At 40.5% G+C, this 25,577-nt stretch overlaps 1 protein-coding gene across 7 annotated transcripts in view; it reads left to right on the forward strand.

Moving 5' to 3' along the window:
* Positions 1-7,103: 7,103 nt before the first annotated feature.
* CREB5 (cAMP responsive element binding protein 5) overlaps positions 7,104-25,577 on the forward strand; it is a 329,430-nt gene continuing 310,956 nt past the window's right edge. For 2 of the 7 annotated variants that reach the window (XM_042471158.1, XM_042471165.1), the window contains exon 1: positions 7,128-7,155. The gene's annotated coding sequence lies outside the window, so the exon portion shown is untranslated. Of the gene's footprint in view, positions 7,156-9,839; positions 10,135-25,577 lie in introns of those variants that run through there. The other 5 variants (XM_042471161.1, XM_042471160.1, XM_042471163.1 and 2 more) reach the window with 5 other exon arrangements.

The raw sequence follows: 25,577 nt of genomic DNA on the forward strand, positions 1-25,577 counted from the left end.
GCTGCATCCGCACTGCAGAGATAATCCAGTTTGACACCACTTTAACTGTCATGGTTCAGTGCTATGGAATTGTATTTTGTGTAGTTTCCTTGCAGATGCAGAGAAGTATGTTACAGATGTATTCAGCCTGGAGATACAATGGTGAAGAAATACTAAAGCAGCCTGTCGTGCAGTTTCTAAAGTAAAAAGCAACATTCCTCATCTCCTTTTCCCGCACGTTGTAGTAACTTTTTGCGTATCTCATACAGTTTTAAAAAAGGAACTGTGATATTCAGCTGTGTCTAGCCTCCTCAGGGTGGTTAGCAAATAGTGAAGAGAGCTGCAGAAGTTGACTATCCAGTGTGACTGGAGTGGTAGTTGATCAGTTCCCCTGAAAGTGGCTTATTTGGAGGTTACCACTCCTGCTGCTTATATGCTCTGGTCAGGAAACTGGAACAGCGAGAAATGAATCTGTCACTTTTCACTTCCTTTGTTTTTCTCTTTTTGAATCTCAAGTTCATTTTTGCTCACTTCTGCATTGGTTTGCAATTTTTTTGTCATTATGAAAGTTGCATGTATTTTTGTGTTCATGTAATCCTAACGTACACACCTTGTACAGTTTTACCAAATAAATGTTTTGTAAGCAATAGCCCCCCCCCCCCTCAATTTTATTTTCACTAACTATAAAGATTTTGGTGGCTCTTTCTTTTAATACATTTTATATGCATTTTCTGTTGGAGAACTGGATTGTAGTTTGCAGAACTGTGAATATGAATGAAGGAAATGTATAGACCTTGTGGACCTTACAATAAGTTATAAAAAATACAGCACAATGCAGATATACAAAAAACAAATTGGAACAATGGATGCAAGGTACAGGAAAAGAGATTCCACCTCAACATTAGGAGGAACTTCCTGACAGTAAGGGCTGTTTGACAGTGGAACAAACTCCCCCGGAGTGTAGTGGAGTCTCCTTCTTTGGAGGTCATTAAACAGAGGCTGGATGGCCATCTGTCAGGTATGCTTTTGAACTGGGTTTGATGATGCCATCAAGACATGGCATGTTACCTTTGCTTATCTACTAATAACTAGTCCTAAAGGAAACTAATATAATTAAAATATATTATATCGATATCAACCAGTATCTTCCATGCATGGCTGATATGTGGTACCATAAGAAAGCATCACTGTGTTTTTATTTTTTTATTTTTTATTTTATTTCTTTGATTTATAGCCTGCTTTTCTCCTGAATAGGACTCCGTGGCTTACAGAATAAATTAAAACAGAACATATGAAGCGACATGGAGTACAAAAGTGAGAAGGCAATAAACCATACATCTAATTAAAACACTATTTTAAAGACATTAACAATTAAAACAAGAAACATTACATACTAAAAATAGCACACCTAATTGTATATTACTCTACTCTAGTAATTTAAGTCTGAAGTCCGTTTAAATAAGGTCTTTGCCAACCTGCAACAGTGAGGGGGAAGATCAAATCTTCCTCAGGAGAGACTTTCAAAGCCTAGAAACAGCCACTGGGAAGACTGATGAGGGTAGTGGAATAGAGAGAAAACCCTCCCATGATGGTCATAATATTTGGAAAGGCTCATACGGGGAGATATAGACTTTCAGATAGTCTGGACCTGAGCCAGCATGGAGTAGTGGTTTGCACATTGGACTGTGGCTCTGGAAACCAGGGGTCGAATCCCAGCTCAGCCATGTAAACTTGCTGGGTAACCGTGGGCAAGTCACACTTCAAGGCACAGAGGATGGCAATGGCAAATCCCCTCTGAACATATCTTGCCATGGCCCCCCCCCCCCCCAATAAGTTTACTTTAGTGTCACCATAAGTCAAAAATTACCTGAAATCACACAGCACCAAAGACAACAAACCGTATAGGGATTTATAGACTAAAACCAGCACTTTGACATATGCTCAGAAATGGACTGGCAACTAGTGAAGCTGTTTCACCAAGGGAATTGGATGCTTTTTATATCTTAAAGCATCTAACCAGCCCCAGTCAGCACTCTAGCTGTAGCATTTTTGAACTTGTTTCTGAATAGGGCTTGTTCAGGACTCATACCAGGGACTGGCATTGTGGGACACCTGCCAAGGCCTCCACTCCTTTGGGGAGGTTGCTGCTGACCTTTGGAGCTTCCCACACTTGGTCCTCTCCCTTTCAGTGGCTACCTGTTCACCTGTATACTTCAGTCATGCAAATCTAAAATTAAGCAGCACCTTATCACTGCATTTTTCCTTTTAGTAATCAGGCAGGCTGAACCACAGGCAGAGGGCAAGCAAGTGAGCATCCGTGACCATGCCAAGAAAAAAGTGGACCCTGTCAAGATCTCACTCAAGCTACCCACACCTCCCAAACCTTGAGCTGGCATTGATTGTTACTGGTGGGTGTTAGTAGAGTTGCCAAAGGCACAGTGGGAGCAGCTGTCACTATGAAGGTTCCTGTGTTAGGTCTTGTTCCTAATGTTATTCTTAAGCTCATGATTTAGCTGTTTTGTACTGTGAGTACATCACACAAGTGCTGGCACTGCTGTTACCAGCATAGTGGCACCATGCAGTCAGCCTGTCTTTTTTGTTATCCTGGCCATGAAATTATACAGGGGGGGAAAGAGTTGACTTGCTATTCTGTTCAATAATCTGTGATGGAGAGTGTATGCAGACCTCCTAGTGACAGCTATGGACTTCAGCAACAAAAACATTCAAAATAATGTTATATTCATTGCAGAGTTCTCAGCTGGCCTGGTTAAGATCATGCTACCTATTTGCTTTAATACCACATCTACAAATAGAAAAGAAGAGATTAGTTATTTTGCTGCATTGAAGTGCTAAGAGTATGAATATTAAATTCATCTAAGTTTTGTATACACCTTATACACACTGTCTTAAAGTAATTTTATACAAAATATTTTAAATAATTTTGTTCATGAAACAAAGTCTGTGTACACTGAACCACCAGAAAGACATCCATGTGAATCATTTGGGGTTTTGGAATATTTTTGATTTCCAGATTCCAGATAAGAGAGATTCAACCTGTATTATACAACTTAACATGTACGTGTAATCGGTATGGGAAATAGAATTGTTAAATGTCTCCAAGCTCTGGTTATAGCATTGCTCTTTTGTTATGCATGTCTTCTTAATATAAACCCTTATATTTTACCAGTATAGAATTTTGACCGTTCAGAGAACTTAAATATTTTTGTCGATAATCTTGATCTTAGACTCAGTGCAAAAAATGAATGTCTGGAATCTGGTTTTGAAGGTATATTAGGAAACCGTAAAGAACAAAGGATGATGGTTATGGTGCCAAGTGCATTTAAATTTAATTTCCTTCAGAAATGAGAGCAAACAAATGATAGCCTTTGCCTCTAGAGTTGGTGCCTCTGTGAATATGTATTTGCCTTCAAGTCACCTGTTGACTTATGGTGATCCCATGAAATTCATAGGGTTTACTGAGTATTCATAGGAATACTCAAAGGCAGTTTTGCCAGTTCTTTCTTTACAGCATCTGGTATTCATTGGCAGTCTTCTTCTAAGTACTAACCAGAGCTGACCCTGCCGAGCTTTCAAGATCAGACACGACCTGGTGCCTTTAGATTATTCAGGCCAAACCTGGTGTCTACACTGGTCATTTTAAATCCCCCAAAACAGAAAGACAAGATAAAGCCCACATAACAAACATCCCTATGTCACCTTTATGTCAAAGAGATTTATTACCATTCAATACTGTATAGAATTCCGTAGCACTTATGCTGACACATAGTCCAGAGGATAACTGCACTTCTGGCTCACCTCCTTTCCATTGGAAGGTACAATTAACAATAGAAAACTGTTTCACAAAATCTGGAAAATTACAAATATCAATTAAGTTTCCATAGTCATTATGCCTATATGTTCTAGGATCAGAGCTAGTTGCTGAGGGATACAAGAGAGAGGATGCTATTGTGCACCTGTACTGTTGGACACTTCCCATTAGCCACTGTGGGAACAGATAGATGGACTAAATAGGACTTCAGTCTGATCCAATACACCTTTGTTATATTACTATGTTTCTTATGTTATCATGCTAGTGTGCCTTATCCAGAGCCTGATTATTTTATCTGATAACAACTCACACTTAAGATAATGAGCCATGATGAGCTTAACAATATTTTATCTTAACTAATGTTAAAAAGAGCATGTAGAAGCAGAGGATCCGACAGACATGAAATAGTATGGCATTTGAAGAGAGAAAAGGGATTTCCCCCCATGACCATACTTCTAGCATGATGATCATAAATGCCAAAATTTATGACAGCGTTCATCAGATCTAGCCGCAATTTAGTTAATCACATGGTTAATGATTTTATATTTTTAAAATGGCATGAAAAATGTAACTGGGCATTTATTATTACCTATTAATATTGTAGCATCAATGGGTCTTTTTACCTGAAATGAATCCAAGACATACCAAATTTCTTTAATTACCGCAATTAGTTTTGACTTCATTGTATAACTACTGGAATGATTAAGGCACAGGATAGTTGCTGATGCAGCTCTAGTCCTGGCATTAGTGCCAAAAAGTACCTCAGTCTTATCTGAATACAAAAGAATAAAATAAAAATCTGTGATGTTAATTTTAAAAAGCATATTTAGATTGGCGGAAGTTTGGATACATTTAGGAAAAGTATTCTCAGTAGCAAATTACAGATAAATTTAGAGTTAGCAACCATTTATGTATTTACTTACTTTTCTCCCAGTGAAGAACTCAAAAGCTGCTTACATCTGTTAAAAGAGTATGGCTGAAAAAAACAAACCACTCAAACCACTGATAACTAAATAAGTTCATCAAATAAACCATATTAAAATGAAGACGTTGTCCTATTAAAACCAAATGCAGAACTAATATAATGTAAAGGAATTTAAATGCAAGACGAAAGTGGGAGTGCAACACTCACTTTTCTTCTTGCAGAGGCCCTGCACCTCTGTTAAATTTTGCATGACAGAAGGAAGTAACAGGTGCAGTTTCCCCCACTGCTGTTGCATTTGTTACATTCCTGTGCATCAAGGAGAGGCCTAAGAAAGGAAAGAGTGGGGAAAAACACTGTTATTTTCCTTCTAGATACTGCCAGGGTGGGCCCATTAGGTTTTGCTGCCTGAGGCAAGGGACAAAATAATACTACCCCCCATCTCCAGCCCATTACACATCCACAGACAAACTGGATAGGCAGTTGTATTTTAATTCAACACCTTATTCCACTATCACCACTGAAAACAGCTAGTTCAGCTGACAAGCTATGGGTCTATCCTCCAACAGAGAGAACAGGCTGGGAGATGCCTAAGGAATGGTGAGGAGCTGCCACACCAGCATCTTCCACCTAAGGAAACTGTCTAATGGTTATTGTTGCAGTAGCCTTCACTAATTGTGCCATGGAGTGGACTGGGACAAAGCCACAATGGCCATGAAAGTCCAAAGCCAGCACATTGAATTGGGTCATGAAGGATTGGGACAAAGCCACAATGGCCATTAAGGTTCAAATCGAGCATATTGACTTGGGCCATGGAGTAGATTGGGATCAAGCCACAATGGATATGAAAGTTCAAAACTTAGTACAGTGGGCTCTTGTTATCTGCAGGGGTTTGATTCCAGGACACCCCCCAACCCTGGATAATAAGATCCATGGAACCTCAAGTCCCATTAAATACAATGGCATAGCAAAATGGTATCCCTTATTTAAAATGGAAAATCAAGGTTTGCTATTTGGAATTTATACTCTTTTAGAATATTTTCAAGCTATGGATGCTTGAATCTGTGGATAAAAAATCCGTGGATAAGGAGGACTGACTGTATATTGAATTGGACCATGGAGTAAATTGGAACCAAGCCACAATGGCCACTGAAGTTCAAAACCAGCATCTTGAGTTGGGCCATGGAGTGGATTGGGGCCAAACCACAATGGCCATGAAAATGTGTTTTGGACCTAAAAAAAAATGAATGTAACCTTTTAATGGGTGTTTTTATTTTTTACATAGAGTGTTTGTTTAGTATGTAGAGGGATTTCTTAGCCCCTTTGAGACTAACTGAAAGAAAGAGATTGGCAGCATGAGCTTTTGTAGAATTAAGTTCAAATGCATCTGAGGAAGTAGACTGAAGTCTAGGAAAGCTCATGCTGCCAACTTCTCTCTTTCAGTTAGTCTCAAAGGTGGAGGGGGGAAGAAAGGATTGGGGTTGGACTCCTCTGCCCTTCATCCTCTCCCCCCCCCCAAAGCCATCAAGGAATGTGATACCACTATGTAGAAAATGTGTTTGAAAGGGGGGGGGGGTCATACTGAGGATGGAGCAAGCTTGTTTTCTGCTGCTCCAGAGAATAGGATATGGAGCAATGGATTCAAACTGTTACACTGGCTCTCTAGCCCACACTGGATTTAATATATGTATATATGTGTGTGTATGAATGAGACCACTTGTTACATATATTGCACATTGTATGGATATAATAGCATTGTTTCAATATTGGAAAGGGGGTCATACTGAGGATGGAGCAAGCTTGTTTTCTGCTGCTCCAGAGAACAGGACCCAGAACAATGGATGCAAGCTCCAGGAAAAGAGATTCCAGCTCAACTTTGGGAGGAACTTCCTGACAGTGAGAGCTGCTCCATAAGGGAACACACTCCCTCGGAGTGTAGTGGGATCTCCTTCCTTGGAGCTCTTTAAACAGAGGCTGGATGGCCATCTGTCACAGGGGGTGCTTTGATCGTGAGTTCCTGCATGGCAGAATTGTTTGGTCCTTGGAGTCTCTCCCAACTCTCTTAGGGTTCTACAGACTGAGAGATGGTTTCCAAAGCTGACTCACAGAACTCATGGGAGCACTCTCTAGCGCTGCTGCTGCAAGCTGTTGATTCCGCCTCCGCCTCCTTGGCTGCAGAAGGACTTTTTTAGTGAAGAGGGGCGTGGCCTCTCCGGGACACGCCCACCTCTCCGGACCCCGCCCACCTCTCTCCCCTCCAAGCCGGGACCGCAGCAATGATTTAGAAGTTCAGGAATCCCACGTGACGTCACGGAGGGGTGATGTAATGCTTCTCTAAATAGCTGGTATTGTAACCTTCTCGCAGTCCAACGTGGTTCCTTCACTTCAGCCGGGCTGGCGGTCCTTGGCTTCTGCACTTGTTGGGGTGAGTCCCTGCAAAGAGGAATCATCAGCCCTTTATTCGATATAAGAATTACTTTTCTTTCTTTCTTTCATTCTTTCTTTCCCTTCTTCTTTTCCTCCCAAACTGTCCCAACTGATACAGGGATTGCTTTTTTGTTGCCAGAGCTTCAGGAAAAAAGTTCTCCTTCCTTCGCAGGTTTTTGGTGTTACTTAGTGGCTCCTTGGTTTTCTTTTCTTGTCCCTTCGCCTGTCAGATCCGGAAAAGGAAAGCTACAAGTGATGGCAAGGAAAGAGGGAAGGAAGGAAGGAGAAAGGGTTAGTTTTCTTTCTTTTCCTCCGCGCCTGTGTTTGGGATGACTTTTGTTCCTTGACTTTTGTGAGTTGCGTTGTGTTTGGGAGGGCTTTGCTTTGGAGAAGGGGACGGGGCGGTTGCATCCGCACTGCGGGACTAATCCGGTTTGATACCGTTTCAGCTGCCAGGGTTCGAGCGAGGGAAGGCTTGCTTAAGAGCCCTATGGGTCAACTCGCGAGCAAGGATGGCAGCCCAGTGCTCCATTCGCGATCCAGAGCCAGATCCTCTTCTCTCCATCAATCCATGCTAGTCCTCCTTTCCTTGGTTTGGAGGAAGAACCTCTCTTTGCTCTCTTAGGGCTCCGACTTTCCCAAGCGCTGGCATCCACACTGGAGACATAACCCGGTTTGGCACCGCTTTAACTCTGGTTTGGTGTTGTGTACCTTTTTCGAGTCATTTCTGACTTATGGCGACCCTATCGCGGGGTTTTCTTGGCAAGGTTTCTTCAGAGGCGGCTTTGCCCTTGCCATCCTCTGAGGCTGAGAGAGTGTGACTTGGCTAAGGGCCCCCCCCCCCCCGCGAAACAGGCTTTCTGTGGCACTGTGCTTTCAAACGGTAAGCAGCCTTGAGTCCCAGTTTGGGGCGAAAAGCCAGTTAGAAGGAAAGAGCCTGGAGAGACCATGGCAACCCTTTGGGGGAAGTTGGTCAAGTCACACTCTCTCAGCCTCAGAGGATGGCAAGGGCAAACACACACACACCCAGAGTCGCCATAAGCTGGAAATGACTCGAAGACACACAATAACAACAGCAACAGCAACAAATAATAATAATAATAGTAATGAGTCCCATTGTGGGATAGAAATCCTCGAAATAAAACCAATACATTTCTGCAGCTGGGTCCTAAGAAAGGATGACTCTTAGGGCTCCTCAGAGGAGTCTGGCCCCGCGGCCAGGGCCCTCTCGGGATGCGGCACCAACCCTTCGGCTGCTGCTGCTGCTGCTGCTGCTCTGTCCCCGTCCCTCCAGCGCCCTCCCCGGCTCCCGAGAGCCCCAGGCCCCGCTCGGCCGAGAGGCTCCGGAGGCTCGGCGGCGTGTAGCTAGAGGGGGCCTGGCCCCTCGCCCCCGCCCCGGGCGACAGGAGCCAAGGGGTCCCAGCCCCGGCCATGGAGTCATTCGACACAGGCTGGGAAGGCAAGGAAGAGGAAGAGGAAGGGAGGACAAGGTAGAAAGAGGAAGGAAGGAAGGAAAGGAGATAAGGGGAAAGGAGGAAGGAAGGAAGGAAAGAAAAAGAACAAGGAAGGAAGGAAGGAAGGAAGGAAAAGTAGAAAGAGGAAGGAAGGAAAGAAAGAAAAAGAACAAGGAAGGAAGGAAGGAAAAGTAGAAAGAGGAAGGAAGGAAAGAAAGAAAAAGAACAAGGAAGGAAGGAAGGAAGGAAAAATAGAAAGGGGAAGGAAGGAAGGAAAGAAGGAAGAGGAAGGGGGAGAGTTCAGTGCCTCCTCGGCGGGGCCTCTTGGGGACCAAAGGCTCCTCAAAGCCTGGCTGCTTGGCTCCAAAGGTGTCCTCCTTCCCCCTTCCCTCCCTCCCACCTTCTTCCCGGGAGGCATCCCCAAAGGAGCCGGAGTGGACTAGAAGAAGCCTGGAGGGAAGCCCTCCCTTTTTGGCCGGCCTTCTTGTCCTCCTTGGCGGACAAGGAGGGTCCCTCTGCCCGGATCTCGCTCCCCGGAGAAGTTGGAGCTGCTTGTCCCCAAGGAGGCGGAGGAGGGGAGAGGCGGCCTCCCTTGACCTTCCATCCCACCAACCGAGCTCTTTTATCCCTCTCCTCCCGATCCGCTGGTCTTTTAACCCAGGTCCCAGGTAAGCAGCTCGCAGCAGGTCCTTTTTCAACTTTGCAAACTCTGGCTGCATCCACACTGGAGAGAGAACCCGGTTCGGCACCGCTTTAACTCTTTTTTGGCTCAAGGCTATGGAAAACTCCAACTCCCAGAATTCCATAGCAAAGAGTCAGACAAAGGGGGGGGGTCAGTATGCAAAAGAATCTCCACTGAAAGAAAGAAGGTCCTGCTACCACCTTCTCTCTTTCAGTAAGAAGAGTCCATCCACACTGCAGAAATAATCCGGGTTGACACCACTTGAACTGCCATGGCTCCATGCTATGGGATTCTGGGAACTGTAGTTGGTTGTGAATGCAGGAGGAAGGGGAAGGAAGGAAGGAGTGTAGGAAGGAGAAGGAAGGAAGGAAAGAAAGAAAGAAAGGAGAAGGAAGGAAGGAAAGAAGGAAAGAAAAAAGGAGAAGGAAGGAAGGAAAGTAGAAAGGGGAAGGAACGAAGGAATGAAGGAGGAAGGAAAGGGAGAAAGGAGAAGAAAGGAATGAAGAAAAGAAAGTAGAAAGGACAAGGAAGGAAGGAAGGAAAGGGGGAAAAGGAAGGAAAGAAAGGAGAAAGAAGAAGAAATGAAGCTTCCACAACCAACTACAATTCCCTTTCTAGATGCAGCTTTTAGTTGCCAAGGAGTTACAAGATCCCTTTGCGTACTGTTCCAAATCCGAGACTACTTTTGCTGATACACAGTTTGACATGTCTGTTATATCTTCCCTGAAACCTCCTCTTGATTTTTCTTGTACTCTCCATCCCCAAATGATGGAAAACCGAGAAGACTCTGCTTTTGGTTTTGTTGTTTGCCACTTGATCCTTGACAGTTTTGACTTTGGGAGTAAGTACTTGAGGAGGCTTGGACTGCAAATAATAACTACAAGGGCAAGGAGGGGATGGCAATAAGTAGCTTGACATTTATCATTCAGGCAACTGGCTGCATCCACACTGTAGAAATAACCCAGTTTGACACTACTTTGACTGCCAGAGCTCAGTGTTGTGGAATTCAGGGAAGAGCAGCAAACTACAGGATTCCATAGCATTGAGTGAAATGGTGTCAAACTGGATTATTTCTGAAGATAGGTCCTAAGAAAGCTTTTTCTTTTCCGCAAGGAGAAAAACAGTCTGCAAACTAGGCTAACTGGCTATTCCAATGCAGTGTGTGGTTTGTGTGTGTGTGCATATACTTATATAAAATGTGTGTTATCTACACAATCGCAGATTTTTTTAGTCCCAGACACAACTGGAGAGTTGGAGTGCAGGATAGAGTTTGCCGAAGTTTCCTAAGCTGTCTTTAGCATCTGCCACTTCTATGCCTGGGATTACATTTTCAGCCAGACCTTAAAAGCAGGAGAGGGGGAAAGGGTGGTGGGGAGGAGAGGGAGAAACTTGAACTCCTTCTTTGGGCCTTTTATCCTTGTGCAGGTTGCAGAGCCCCAGAGAAAAGTGTGATTAATGATCAGCAATAAGTGATTAGTGGTTTTATTCAAACTGTTACCTCTGACCAGAAGCACACATCAGAGGATTAAGAGGCTCTTTTAGATAAATGCTCATTAGTGGAAGGGGGAGAAATCAAAAGATAATAGGCCGGCATAGAGAGACAACTTTCCAGGAAAATCATTCCTGTCTTTGGAATAATAAGCTCTATTCACCGAAAGGCACTTTAATTTAGAAGTTGCTTTTATCTTGTAAATCAAAGTTTGAGGTGGAAGTCCACAGGGCTATTATAACCGAGATTTTCCCATATCCACGGGACATAGATTATCCCGGTTGCAATGTTTCTTTTTCGTTTAAAGACACAATCGGGACCTTGAAAGAAACTCACCATTCCCAACTCCAAGTATCGCAAGGTATCTGCTTTGAATGTAGCAGGAGAAACCTGTTGTCAGCTAAGTCAATAGTATGGCACATGTTTGGAGATGTACAGTCCTGGGTTAGGAATGAATTCAGCATGTAGCGGCTTGCTTGATGTCCTTCTGTGCTCATAACACAGTTGGTTCTGTCCCAGGCCTTGAGTGTTAGACACATTTTTGACCACACCGTTTTTGGTCACATTTTATGTGTCACTGAAAAGGCCACTGGAAAAGTTAATGTCACCTGTTAAACGAATAGAGGGGGCTAAAAGAGTTGGCAGTAGGTGGCAAGAACTACAACCCTAAGCATTTTATTAAAATAATGGATTGCAATAGATCTACTTGAAGACTCGGATAGTCTTTCATTCATCAAACTTCCTTTTGAAGTTTACTGTTTGTAAGAAGAAGAAATGTGGCTCCTAGAAAAATAATGCTGCCATGAACATTGAACGCAGCAACATATACTTGATAATTGTAACTTTCTTTCCACCTTTTGATTGTCTGCTGTTTTCAATGTATTACCATATATACACAGAAAATTAGAATACACAACTTATTTTAATTTTTTTTTGTTACAGTGTGCCATCAGTTATATTTATAGGTCACATTTGTACTGAAATGGCACATTTTAAATTGTAGATTTGGTTGCATGGTGGTAGGAGAGAGGGGAATTGTCATAAGGTAACTTTGTCACAAGTGCCCAGATTGTGCTCCTTTTAAAAAGCAATCTGAATGCAGGTTCACATCTCACTTTTGATATTTTAAGAAGATACAGGACAATAAGGCCAGTACCACCTCTACTTTACTATGACTCCACAAGAAGACCTTGCATACCTGCATCTGGATGTTGTGCTTTTTTGGCTAGATATAAACAGAAACTAAATAAGGGATTCCCCAAATCTTTCCCTCTCTATATCTCACTTCCAAGATGCCAACTATCTTGATAGTGCCAAATCCTAAGCCTGGAAGTGAAACAGGTCCATCCCTGGTTGTTTCTTGGAGATCGGCAATGCATAGTACTGTATTTTATATCTATTTTACATGAAGGAACTGGCACAACTGCCTCCCAAGTATTCCTCGCCTAAGAAAACTCTATGAAATTCTTGGGGTCACCATAAATTGACAGGAGCCTTGAAAGTAGACACGCGCACACACACACATCTCTTCCAGATCTTTGGGGTTGATTCATAACTTTCAGAAGAATATTTTATATCAGTGCACAATTATCTTACATTTATTTATTTATTTATTTTACTATTACTGTATATCCTACTTTTCTTCCCAGAATATCACTTAGTTTTCCTCCTTCAAATGTTATGCTCATAATTATCCTGAATATTATCTCCTGCATAGAAATAAGTTCCATGCTACCCCCCAAAAAGTACAACCCATGTACGCATTTTTTTTAAAGTGGCTATGATCACATAGAAATGTTTGATTGGCCTTTTAGAAATGTACTCATGTGCTGGAATCCTTGAAACGATTTGTAGTGTTTCTTCACACCTGATCTGTTCATTGGCATTAAACTCTATTGTCAAAATGTTTTTAATGTTCAGGGATCCAGTTTTGGCAGTAGTGTCCTCCTGTATATAGTGGCAAATATATAAACACCAGTGCGTAAAGGGTGAAGTTTCCTTTAGCTGCAAGGATGGAATTAAAAATTGGCTTATGGTGCAATCCTATACATGTCTGCTATTACTTTGTAAATATTTAGCGAACATTTGTTGCTGTAATGCAGTGGAAAATCTTAGTAGGAGAAAAGGGAGAATCATGATGAATCATTGTATTCAATGAGGCTTATTTTCAGGTATAATGAGAGCATACCTGGGCATAGGTACAGTATAGACTAGGATAGATATGGGCGTGCAGCTTTATGATAAATGGAAGATATGTTGTCATCCTTCTGTATTGGCAGTTTGACTTAAGCATGGAGAAAGTGAGTGAATCTGCACACCTGAACTGAAAAACACAAGATCAAATCAAATTCTTTTGAGGTGGAGAGATAAGATTAACTTTAGCACAATTTAAGAATTTAAAGTGTCTATCATTAAGACAATTCTAAGAACAAATTATTATCATGGTCTGAATTACCTTTGGATATTCCTCTATAACTTCAAAAGTAACTTTTCCACTCCAGTTAAATCTCTAAATGTCTCTGGTTGACTGTATGAAAAGTTATGTGCAGGCCTCACAACTTAACAATATGCGTTTACTAATATCTGCCTCTAAGTAAAAGCTGAGCTTGCGTTCATTTGAAATTTTATACTACTAACTGATGAAAGATCAAATTAGGCTTGGGTCGCACAATTTTAAAGTTCTATCAATATTCCTATTATTTGGCCAATGAATTTTAATTCCCAATGATTAAATTATTCTAATTCAGTGAGTTGAAACTATTACCTTCAACTATTTGATTTTAATTGTTGCTAGCTGTGTCTGAATTTCTAATTGCATTAAACTACAGGAAAATGATTTAAAATCCACATTCAAACAAGATTCTATAGTCTGCTGCATTTCTGCCATCTAGCTTTACTCTGTTAATATTTTGAATTAATGGTCTTATCCTGCATTTTGGTTTGGGCTTGCACTATTTTTCTTACCTGTAGATTTTGAAAATTATTATGATGGTAACTAGCTTTAATGAAGCCAATTAAATTATTGTTATGAAGCAAATTACTGTTATGAGGCTAGTTCAGATACAGTCACAGCCTATTATCCAGTTTGATTTGGGATCATCCAAACATAAACTTTGGAGTGAGGAACTTATTCTCCTAGATAGTGGGTGGTAAAAACTACAGTTTAGATTGCCATTCCACAGTGTTGGGTTTCCTACATCCCACCAAAGTCAATGTATTCATGTGCAGGATTGTCACTCTAGTACTCATATGTAGAATATATAATGTCTGAAGGCTTCATTTCCAGGACAGTGCTTCGCATTTGGCAGAGCCTCTTTCAGGAGTATCTGTGGAAGCATGACAAAAATCTGAAATAAAATAACCAGTATTTCCCCCCTGCAGAAGTAATTTATTTCTACTTGGAAAAGTTAATCATTATATTGAGTCAGTTTTGTGAGATGCAAAAGGTAATACTAAGTGTGATGTTATGAATGAATAATATAACTTAAAGGCAGTATGTACCCGTGTCCCTAAATTATTGTATTAATAGATGGAGTTGCCAAACACACATTTCTAACTTTTTGGCCTTGTACTAAATGTTACACTACCATGTTATTTGGAATTGAATACTGTTGATTGAAACATACTTTTTCTAGCTAAATTGGCTCAAGAAAGTTGCTTTTGCACACATTAGTGTGTTTGCATTGATTTGAACTGACTTCTCCAACAAACACCGAGAATTATGGTCATTAATATATACAAACTCAGTGATTTATAATAAATTATTGGATCACTGACAGCATATATTCTCAACTAATGTAAGTATCAGCTATGTTAAATGAGAAAGATATGCTTTTGTGAGGAATTTTTTGAAAGGAATTGCTTGCAAGTAAATGTATATTTAGAAACAGACAACTTTTTAATGTTCATGATATTAATGAAGTGTGACTATTTTTGTGAGCTTATTCAAAATTCCTCTATCTTGTTGCCACATCTGTGTAGGTCTGCAGGAATTCATATTTATTTAATCGCTCAAGCGGTAAATCTATAAATTTAAATTATTATGACCATTATTTCTGTTGTTCTATTGCTTAGTGTGGAGTAATAGATTATTACAATAATAGAAAAACTGTTGAGTTTTTTTAAGTGCCTAGTTATTATTGTTGTGTGCCTTCAAGTCGTTTACGACTATAGGGTTTGCTTGGCAAGATTTGTTAAGAGGGGATTTGCCTTTGTCTTCCTATGAGGCTAAGAGAGTGTGACTTGGCCAGTGGGTTTCCATGGCTGAGCATGGATTCACATACTGGTCTCCATAGTTGTAGTCCAATGCTTAAACCACTACATCATGCCAACCAGTTATTATCATGATAGTTTCATGAGTATTTTCACGTGTATAATACTGTGCCTGTTTTTTTTTCCAGAAAAGTGATACAGGTATTTAAGAACACTGAAATCTAAATTAAAATGACAAACTAAACAACATGTGATACATAATACCCCAAATAAACTGAAAATTTGTTTACAGCTGAGAAGAACCTCAGAAGAACCATAATGAAAGTAGTTCCCATCAACTTTATAACATAGGTCCAAAAAAGTCCAGAAATAATCCAATTCAAGACCTTTTTAACTTTCCTGGCTCAGTGTTAGGGAATCCTCGGAATTGTAGTTTATTGTGGCACCAGAGCTCTCTGACAGAGAAGGCTAAATGTCTCACAAAACTACAGTTTCGGGAATTTCCTAGTACTGAATCAGCACAGTTAAAGCAGTCTCAAACTGGATTATTTCTGCAGTGTGTTTTGGACCACACTTAATGCTCTGTGAAAAGGTGCCCCTTTATCTGCTGCTGAAAAGCCAACAGAAGGGGTAGAATGAACTTTCCCTGTATTGCAAGGACTTTTTGCTGTGGCTGATAGACTCTTTTCTCGACAACATTCTTTTTCTAATACATCAGGCAAACCTAGTAGAACAAAGTCTCCAGGATTTGAAGAAGAATTTGAAAACGCAGATAGTTACCCTACAGAATTTTGGATTGCCACTCTCAAAATCGCATTCCAATAACATGTTCTGGGAGTTGCAGTCAAGAACATCATATCTCTAAGCTCTGATTCCGTATGAGGGAAGGTGGTTCTTTAAGGTCTCTACCTCAGAAATAAGACCTTGGAGATTCATCCCCAATCAGTGTAGACAATACCATATAGGACCAATGACCTGACTCACTATTAAGCTTTGTGTGGTCATAGTTTTGAAATGGATCTAGAAACCAACTGTGAACCTGTGAAGCTGTTTGCAAATTGGTTTTCTATGGCTGTTTGGCAGATGAATTTTGGTCCAGTTGTTTCTAAGAACTTTTCAAAGGCAATCCCATCTTCTCTTCTTAATTAATAGTTCTAATCTTAATTAAGCATTCTAATTTTAGTTTGTGAATTTTTTGGTCTGACATTGGTAAAAGTAGAAAAACATTTGGCGATATGGACTTGTCCAAAGAAACGTTGCCAACTCTTGTTCTGTATGTTCTAAAATTGTGAATTATAAACAGTAAGAGATGTGTGAGAATCATCCTCTACAGATACTTAGTTTTTCAAATTAAAGCATCTAAAATTTAATATAATTTCCTGAGCTTATGAGATATATCTATTGTTTTTCTGCTGTATTTTAGAATTTGAAGCACAGTCTCTCTTTTCCTAAATGTTTAAGACCAGAAGTGTTTTGGATTTTGGATTTTTTAAAATTTTGAAATACCTTATGCACATACCCTGAAGGCAATTTTATACAATATTTTAAAATAATTTTGTGCATGAAACAAAGTTTGTGTGCACTGAACTATCAGAAAGTAAAGGTGTCACTATCTCCGCCTCCCACTAAAAATGTTTTAGTTTTTGGAATATTTTGGATTTTGGAATTCTGGACAAGGGAGACCCAACCTGTACTTGATGCTCTAATTTTCAATAAATATGTTATATAAGCTACTATTAGGATTTGTTTAATTTACACATGGTGCTTCTAGTCATCAGGATCTGCTGGCCTTGTGATATTACTCCACTGAATTACCATAGCTGAAGGGATTTTTTTTTAAAGAATAGGATATAAATATTACAATATAAATGCACACATTTTCAAATTTTGTAGCACTGGGATTTTCTAAGAGAAAATATTCAAGAAATCTCAGGAACACATTTTGGCCATCTCTGTCTTAAATTCTTCTAAAGCTCTTCTCTGGATTGTAGGCCAAATGACAGTGTGACATGACAGTTTAGTTGGTCAAAAGTAGTGGTTTTCAGCCTTTGGTCCTACAGATATCTTGGACTTCAGTCCACAAGACCCAAACCAGCCTTGAAAATGGTCATCGATTCTGGAAAATCCAAAACATGTGGTGAGCCAAAGACTGAGAATCACCCGTGTGAAGAAAGTAGAGTCAAGTACATCACAGCTGTGTGAAGAAAGTAGAAAGATAACTTATGGACTGAACTAGCCAGAAAACCAATTTTTGTTGTTGTTAACTGCCTATAACTGTCTTATGATGACTCCATGAATGAGAGACCTCCAATTCACCCTGTCATCAATTGACCTGCTCAGCTCTTGCAGACTCAGGGCTATGGTTTCCTTGATTATGGAGTTTATCACGCTAGTGAGATCCCATGGGAAAACAGGATTTAAAGGAGAGTTAAATTAGCGACCTCACTGTTAACGTGAAATAATGCAAAGTTAAACCGGAGAAAAACGACAGCTTTTTACTTTTGGAAAATTCCGAAAGTAAAAAGGTGGCACTTTTCTCCGGCTTAACTTCGCATCATTTCACTTTAGCAGCAATTCGGTGTGATAAACTTCCCAAATTTGCGGGTTCTGTTTACATTCTCATTTAATTTAACTTTCATTTAAATCCTGTTTCCCGCAGGATCTCTCTAGTGTGATAAAGCATTCCATCTAGAATGTGGTTTTCCTCTTTTTCTACTCCCTTCTGCTTTGCTATTATCTTTTCTAGTGAGTAATGTATTCCCACAATATGGGTAAAGTACAACAGCCTCAGTTTAGTCATCTTGTCTTCTAGGGAGAGCTCAGATTTGATTTGTGCTGTGACCCATTTGTTTGTCTTTTTATCTGTTTACAGTATCCAAAGAATTATTCTCCAGCACTACATCTCAAATGAGTTGGTTTTCTTCTTTTCCTGTCAGCTTTGTTCACTTTCCAGCTTTTACAACTATACATAGAAATGGGAAATACAATGGCATGGACAATCTTAACTTAACTATTCAATTATATATCTTTACAGTTCAGCTCTGCACAGGTGTAATATGGGTACATACTGGATTTTACAGATGAGTTATCATTTCAGATAAAGACTTGATAATCACCCTACTACATTTGCAACAATGATTTTGGCAAATTATTTATAGTCATGATTTATACTTATGGATATGAATATAATGTAGGAATTGCACCCCACATTAATAATTATGAATCCAAAAACTCCAAAATAAGGTTAATATCTTGGATAGCTTGTTCAGGGTAAAACCCAGAGCTGATTCACCACCACACTTGAGTTTATCAAACAGGAGGAATTTCTCTTAAATTCGAATGAAAAGAAAGTGGGGCCAGAACGCATTCACTTAAAGTCGCTAGTTTAGTGCAATTATGTGAATGTACATTGCGTTCTAACTGGCTTCCCATTGCCCGAAAATAGCCTGCCATTGCCCGAATTTGTGTGTGGCAGTCTATCACACAATAACATGAAACCACATGATTGTGTTCAGACAGACTTCCCATTGCCTGAATTTGCGTGTAGTGGGTTATCACGCAATAACGTTAAACCCCATAATTGCGTTCAGATTGCCATTGGATTATACTTCCAATTTCCCTTGTCTGATAAACTCCACTGTCATCAGTTAGAGACCAGATTAGGTATTTACTATTTCAAATTGTCATCTTAAATTGCTTGGAAGTAAATCCTGTTGTCTAGTTCATTCCAGTTAAGTGTGTTTATAGTTGAGATGCTGGGCAGACAAGATAGGAAATGTAGCTGGAATGCATGCATGGTTGCATGAGTATTTAATTCAGTTTCCTATTCTCTGAAATATAGCCAAGTATTACTTCCCTTTTCTCTGTCAGCAGAAATACCCCTTATTGCTTCATGACTGTTTTGTAGATACTCACAAATGTGTCAAAGCTAATTTGACTCAGTCTGGGAATGAAGAATCAGGACTTCCAGACTGTATTTTGGAATAAAGATCGGAGAACCTGTTCTTCTTAATATACCGTATATTTGTCTACAATTTCCAGGATTCCTAAGCCTGACCGTTGACCCTGTGTCTTGAAATTAATTTCTAAAACAACTGGTGGGTACTAGGTTGGGGAAGGCGGCTGTATGGTACTAGCAGTTAAACATTAAACAGAGGAGGCACTGTAGTATAAAAAACTTTAAGTTTATGCTTAGTGTATGCTTCATGGCATAGCTACAAAAGCTTTGTATGATATAAAGAAATTTCAAACTCCATTTTGACATAGTTTGTCACATTTGCAAATTTTTTCTTTGGATGCCCAACAATTTAAATATTGTTAAAAACCCAGAAGATACAAAAGTAAAAATAATCAGAAAACAATTAAACCATCTTAAAACATATCATTAAACGCACACACACACACACACACACATACCCCAGTACAACAATTAGCAGTATTCAGCACATTGTGTAGTGTTAGTCTTTCTAAATAATTTCTCAAATGCCTGTTGGAATAGAAGAGTATTTACTCGTCTGTTAAAAGAAAGTAGAGAGGGTGCCAGTCTAACTTTTCTGAGAAGGGAATCCCAGAGCCTGGGGCCTGACAAAGCCCTTTCCTGTGTTTCCAGAAGATGTACCTGTGAGGAAGATGGGAAAAAGAGAAGGGCCTCTGTACCAATCTCAGAGCATAAGCTCTAGTTCATAAGGAGGAATACAGTCCTTCAAGTAAACTGGACATAAACTGTGAAAGGCTTTTAAAGATCATAACCAGCACTTTGAATTGTGCCCGGAAATGGACTGGCAGCCAGTGGAACTGTTGCAACAAGAGAGTTGTGTGGTCCCTGTTACCAGCACCCATTAGTAATCTGGTTGCAGCTCTTTGGCCTAGTCAATGAACAATCTTCAAAGGGCATCCCCACATAGAGAGTAGTACAGTAGCCCAGCTGGGATGTTACTAAGGAATGTGTCACTGTTGCCAGATCTGATGTCTCAAGGAATGGGTGCAGCTGGTGCACAAGTTTTACCTATGCAAATATACTCCTAGCTACTGCTGAAACCTGGGCTTCTAGCCTCAGAGTTGAATCCAGGAGTCCACCCGAGCTTCAAGGGGTTTGCACCTTCAGGGAGAATGCAACTCCAGCCAGCACAGGCTAAATCTTTCGATTGACCACGAGCACCTGTGTCTTATCTGGATTAAGTTTAAATTTGTTTGCCCTCATCCCGTCCATTACTGATGGCAGGCACCAGTTCAGAGCCAAAACAGATTCTTTGGCTTGTGATGGAAAAGAGTAATAGAGTTCAGCATCATTGCTATACTCTGAATCCCCAAAATCCTGACAGCTTCTCTTGGTGGTTTCATGTATATGTCGTTAAATGGCACGGGGACTAAACAAAAAAATGATGCCAACAGCCAAGGTCAAAGAGGAGTCGTCCAGCACCATGCTCTGGGGTCACCCTTCCAGGAAGGAATAAAGCCATGGTGAAACATTGCCCCTAAGTCACTTTCTAACAACGTGACCCAGAAGGATACCAAGGTTGATTTCATTGGAAGCCACCCAGAAGTGAAGAAGAAACAATAGGAACACTCTCCCTGTCTAGTTCCTGGTATAGGTCCCCCACCAGGGTGACCAAAGCCATATCTGTCCCATAACTTGTCCCAGGCCTGAAACTAGATTGAAATGGATTTAGATAATCTGTAATCTTATTCAGAGATAATCTTATAATCTTATTCAGAGAATCAGTGTTCGGTGTGTATCTCTGCAGAACTTTGAGAAGTTAATTTTATTATTATATAAATAATTCTGGGATGATAACTCCTAGAATTCTGGGATTATGTCTCCCAGAATGATTTAGTTGCCCATGTGCCTGGGTGATTATGTGGGATGTAGCCCAAAAATAACTTATTGTTGTTTGGCATAGTCAAACAAGAAGATATTCTAAAATATAGCTTCTTAGCTGTTGACAGGGTTATTGCATCAAACACCATCTTAAGCAAACATCTCAAACAAGATACAGGCCTTGAATCTGACACCCACAACTGTCTTTCTCCTGTAGGGGAAAGCTTGTATAATGCATTTCATTCCTTTCTGTTGCCTAATAAAATGATTCTTATTTTTGGTTTTATTGTATTTAGTTGTTTTTGTTTGTTTTGTTTTTATATAGCCAACACTTCTATCTCTAAATATAGTTTCTTAACCATATTATTAATTCACAGGAGGTATTCTGAAGTTAAAAACAAGCTGTCAACAGTGCACCTAGTTGTGAGGTTTGGATCCCATGTTCATGTCCCACACTATTCATTGTGCTTTGCATAGTAGTGTTTTAAACAATGAACACGATCTAGACAAAGATAAGTACCTTTAAACTTCACTGATTTCAATGGGAAAATGAAGTAATATGCTCTCCTTTGTCTGGATGCTGCCTGGTGAAATTTGCTTAAAATTCTGGTGTTCATAAAACAATGTGTGTTGCAATTATCACCACTTCAATTTATTTTGTTACAGACTGGACCTATTCCACTGATGGTATATCAGTTTATTTAACCTGGTCTTTAGTATTTGCTTCAATTGTTCACATGGGCCAGGATCCAAGGCCCTATGAACCTATGGGATAAAGGAGATGAGATGCCATTCTTGCAATCAGCTATTATGTGAATAGCATTTAAAAAGTAAAGCTTCTTGGACCTAACATTGCTCCTAGAAGTTCAGGTGGCTGCAACGTCAGGAGAGCTTTTGGTTAGTGTTCCTACCTAGGGTGGACAGATCTGGCTCATAATTTGTTGTTGTTGCTGTTGTTGTTGTGTGCCTTCAAGCCGCTCCCAATTAAACTATTGTAACATGCTTTAGTTTGGGCTGCTCCTGAGAAGTGTTTGAAAGCTACAGCTACTACAAAGTATGTTGGCCAGGCTGTTATATTAGGAGAGGCCCTTCTCTCAGTCCCAACCACAAGCAGAGTTGGTGGGAATGCGAGACAGCCTTCTCGGTTTTGGTTTCTTCTTTTTCCTTACCTGCATCTCCCTATGGATTGGGGTAGGGAACAGCAACAGAATAAAATGCAAAACATCAGTTAAAAACACATTACATCCATTAAAATACATAAACCAGTTAACACACATAACATCAGTTTAAAAGAACATATAAGACTAGCACATATTAAAACAATAAATCCATACTTTCAAATTGATGTTAAAATGCATAATTTAAAAATCTGGATAGACCAGCTGGAAGACTCTAGTCTTTAATGCTTTTTTAAATCTAGACAGTGTATTCAGCTGTCAAATCTCTCCTGACAGGTCATTCCATAGTCCATGGGCAGCTGAAGAAAAAGTCCTCTGAGTGACAGTTGCCAACCTAGTCCTGGCTCACTGGAATAAATGTCCCTTAGAGAACCTGAGTGTAAAGGGCAGATTATACAGGAGGAGGTGATCCCATAGGTAACCTGGACCCAAACCATGTACGGTTTTAAATGTAGTAGCCAACACTTTGTACCTTGCCCAGAAACTAATTGACAGCCAGTGGAATGCCAACAGAACACTGTTTCCAATGCAGTTAGCAGATTGAGATCTCATTGTCCATATTAGGATCATAGTGGAGAGAAGCAAAGCATTAAATATTTCTACTTTTTATGATATAGTCCCAATCTATATCATGCTTCTCTGTTGTACACATTGCTTGTACTATGGGCATTCTGTATCTGCTGGTGTTTGGTTTCTGGACTGCCCATGGACACCAACATCCATGGATGCTTAAGTCCCATTATATAAAATAGCAAAACCAAGCTTTGCTTTTTTGGAATTTTTTGATAAGTGGGATGGGACCTCCCAGGGGTGTGTGAGAGTTGCTCAAGAGGGGTCAGAGATTTGGAGGCCCTGATTCCCTCTTCCTTCCAAACTTTTTTTTGGAGGGGAAGCTTTCTGCCTAAGGGAGGAGGAGAAGAAGGTGAACAGGGAAGCTCACTAGATCATGGCCTCTGGTGGGGCCAAACCCAAGGCACTTCTTCTTCTTCTTCCAACCATTCCATCACTGCACTGGTTCTCAGGAAGAGACATTGCTTAAGTCTCAACCAGTATGCCCACTCATTCCAGTGTGCCTTCCTAGGGTCCATGATGAGCTCTGGCAGTGGAGAAGGCTGGCAGCTCCTCTTGCTCGAGCTGCCACCTTCACCTGGCTCTGGCTGGGTCCCCTTCAGAGGCAGAGGAGAAGCAGCTGAGCGTTGCTGTGTGTGACATGGTATGAGTAAAATTTACACATGTGTTGAGTTAAGTATATTGAATTTATTTAAATAAAACTCTTCCAGTGTGAATGATATGAATATATTATATGAATGTATGAAAGAAAATACGCACACTAAACAATCAACATATGTTTTAATATACTATTTTGGGCGAGGAGTGCATGATGTCCACAGGTAGATTGGAAAGGGGGTCACAAGAGTAAAAACCACTGGCCTAATCTATTTGAGAACCACTGGCCTAATCTATTTGAGATATGATTCCATATGGGGGATCACTCCTTTAATATTAAAGCCTAAAGCACATGTTCCATGCCAATGCCACTAACAACAATTTGAAGAATTCTCCCCAGCCACCATGACCACTGCTGGGTTGTTTTTTGTTTGTTTTTTTGGCTATGGTTATTTTTTAATCACTTGATCAGAGGAAAATAACAGTTCAGGTGAGCTGGACCAGACAGCTTGCCCAAACAATAAACCCAATGGTGTCCAAACAAAACCTTTGGCCTGTAGTGGTCACAAGGCCTGGAGTACTGGGGGAAAACATATATTGTCAAAATATGTTATTACACTTTTGTTATTGAGAATAACGTACTCCAAATATAATTTGTCCAGACCATTAGTAGTGTATTCATTATGTGGGTCTAGGGATATAGAGCACAACCTTAACAGGATTTTCCTCCAAATAAATGTCCCTAAACCGGTGCTGTTAAAATGAAAGGTTGGGTCATAGGACTTAGGACTTTCTCCCCGTAATCGCATGAATGAAAAGAAGTGCATACATACTGGACTGGGAGCACTTCCTACAGTATGTCCCTTCATTAGTGTGACCGGGCTGCTGCTGGTCGCACACAATGTCTTCCACCTTCATCTTTAACCCTGTCTCTTTGCCCTATGCCCTACCTAGTGTGCCTTTTGTGTGTGCATGTATATAACACAGTTCCAGCTTTGTACTAATGTGGTTTAATTAAAAAAAAGGAAAAAAAGCAACCTCTCAGCAGTTCTGCAGTAGGGAGCGGCAGAGTGAGAGGAGAAGTAACTGACAACACGTGACTGAGTTGTCATCTTGGAACTGCCACAGGATAATTTACTGCACCTGTGGACTAGCACTATAGCAGTGCACTTGGGAGCTTATTGATGGGTTTTCTTCACCAGTGGCAAGGTGCAGGCTAACCATGATTGGAGCATGAGACAGTGATGAGAAGGAGATGATGTCATGCAATAATAGCAATAGCATTTACATTTATATATCACTTAATAGTGAACTCGGCACTCTGTAAGCAGTTTACAATCTGTAAGCCAAATGCCCCCAACAACTTGGGTACTCATTTTACTGACCAACAAAAGGATGGAAGACTGTGGAGCTCTTCAGACGGTGCATGACATTATGATGCTCCTCTGACACTGCATCCATACAATGCAGCGCTGAAGCAGCGCCGTATAGCTGCAGTGCCACGGCTATCATGTCCTTTCCAGGAGACAAAAAGGAGCCGCTTTTTGTGGCTCCTTTTTTTGCCCTGGAAATGCCAGATTGGGGCTGTGGTGCAGTTGCTGTGGCCCCAATCCGGCTAGGAAAGGGGCGAGATTGTGCCGTCCCTTAGGGGCTGTGTGTACAGCCCCTCAGTCAACCTTGGAGCTTTCGGATTGAACTCACAACCTTGTAGCTGCAGTACTGGCATTTAACCAGGGCACCACCAGGGCTCCTCAACAAGAACTTGAAGAATTCTCCTCAGTTTGCTGGGTTTAAAAGCCACATATGATAAAATTCTTAACTTGATAAATTAAAGCCTTAGTATACAATCATTTGCAGAGGTTCTGTGCAGGTCAGTCTCAAGTATGTTCATCCAGAAATACGTGCTACCAAGTTAAACTGAAATGACTGTGAAATGAGTGTGCACTGATCTGCAGACTTCAAATCATTACTTGTTAGTTGAACTTGTAACATTTTATTTGTCTAAATGAACAGGAAAATACTCACATTGCTGGGTTGCTATATATTCCCATTTCTTCTGACTTGACCGTCTCATGTGTCTCATGCCGCAAGTTTTGATGAAGTTAGAACCAGGGGAACATAGGTATATGCAAAAATAACTCTGCTAACTAATTGTTTTCTAATTTCAATTCATTAATTTTTGGTGTTGCTTTCTGTCATAATAATAATAATAATAATAATAATAATAATAATAATAATAAGTTTTATTTATAGACCGCTATTCCGCAATGATCATAGCGGTGTACAGTAAAAATTGCAATACAATACAAAAAATTGCAAGGCCTCTCTCCCCCTCAAGATGGTGGTCGGGAGGAGGGCTCTTAGTCTTGCCAGGCCAGGCCTAGTCTCTCCCCCTCAAGATGGTGGTCGGGAGGAGGGCT

This window comes from Sceloporus undulatus, chromosome 6 (genome assembly GCF_019175285.1).
Source record: "Sceloporus undulatus isolate JIND9_A2432 ecotype Alabama chromosome 6, SceUnd_v1.1, whole genome shotgun sequence".
Lineage (NCBI taxonomy): Eukaryota > Metazoa > Chordata > Lepidosauria > Squamata > Phrynosomatidae > Sceloporus > Sceloporus undulatus.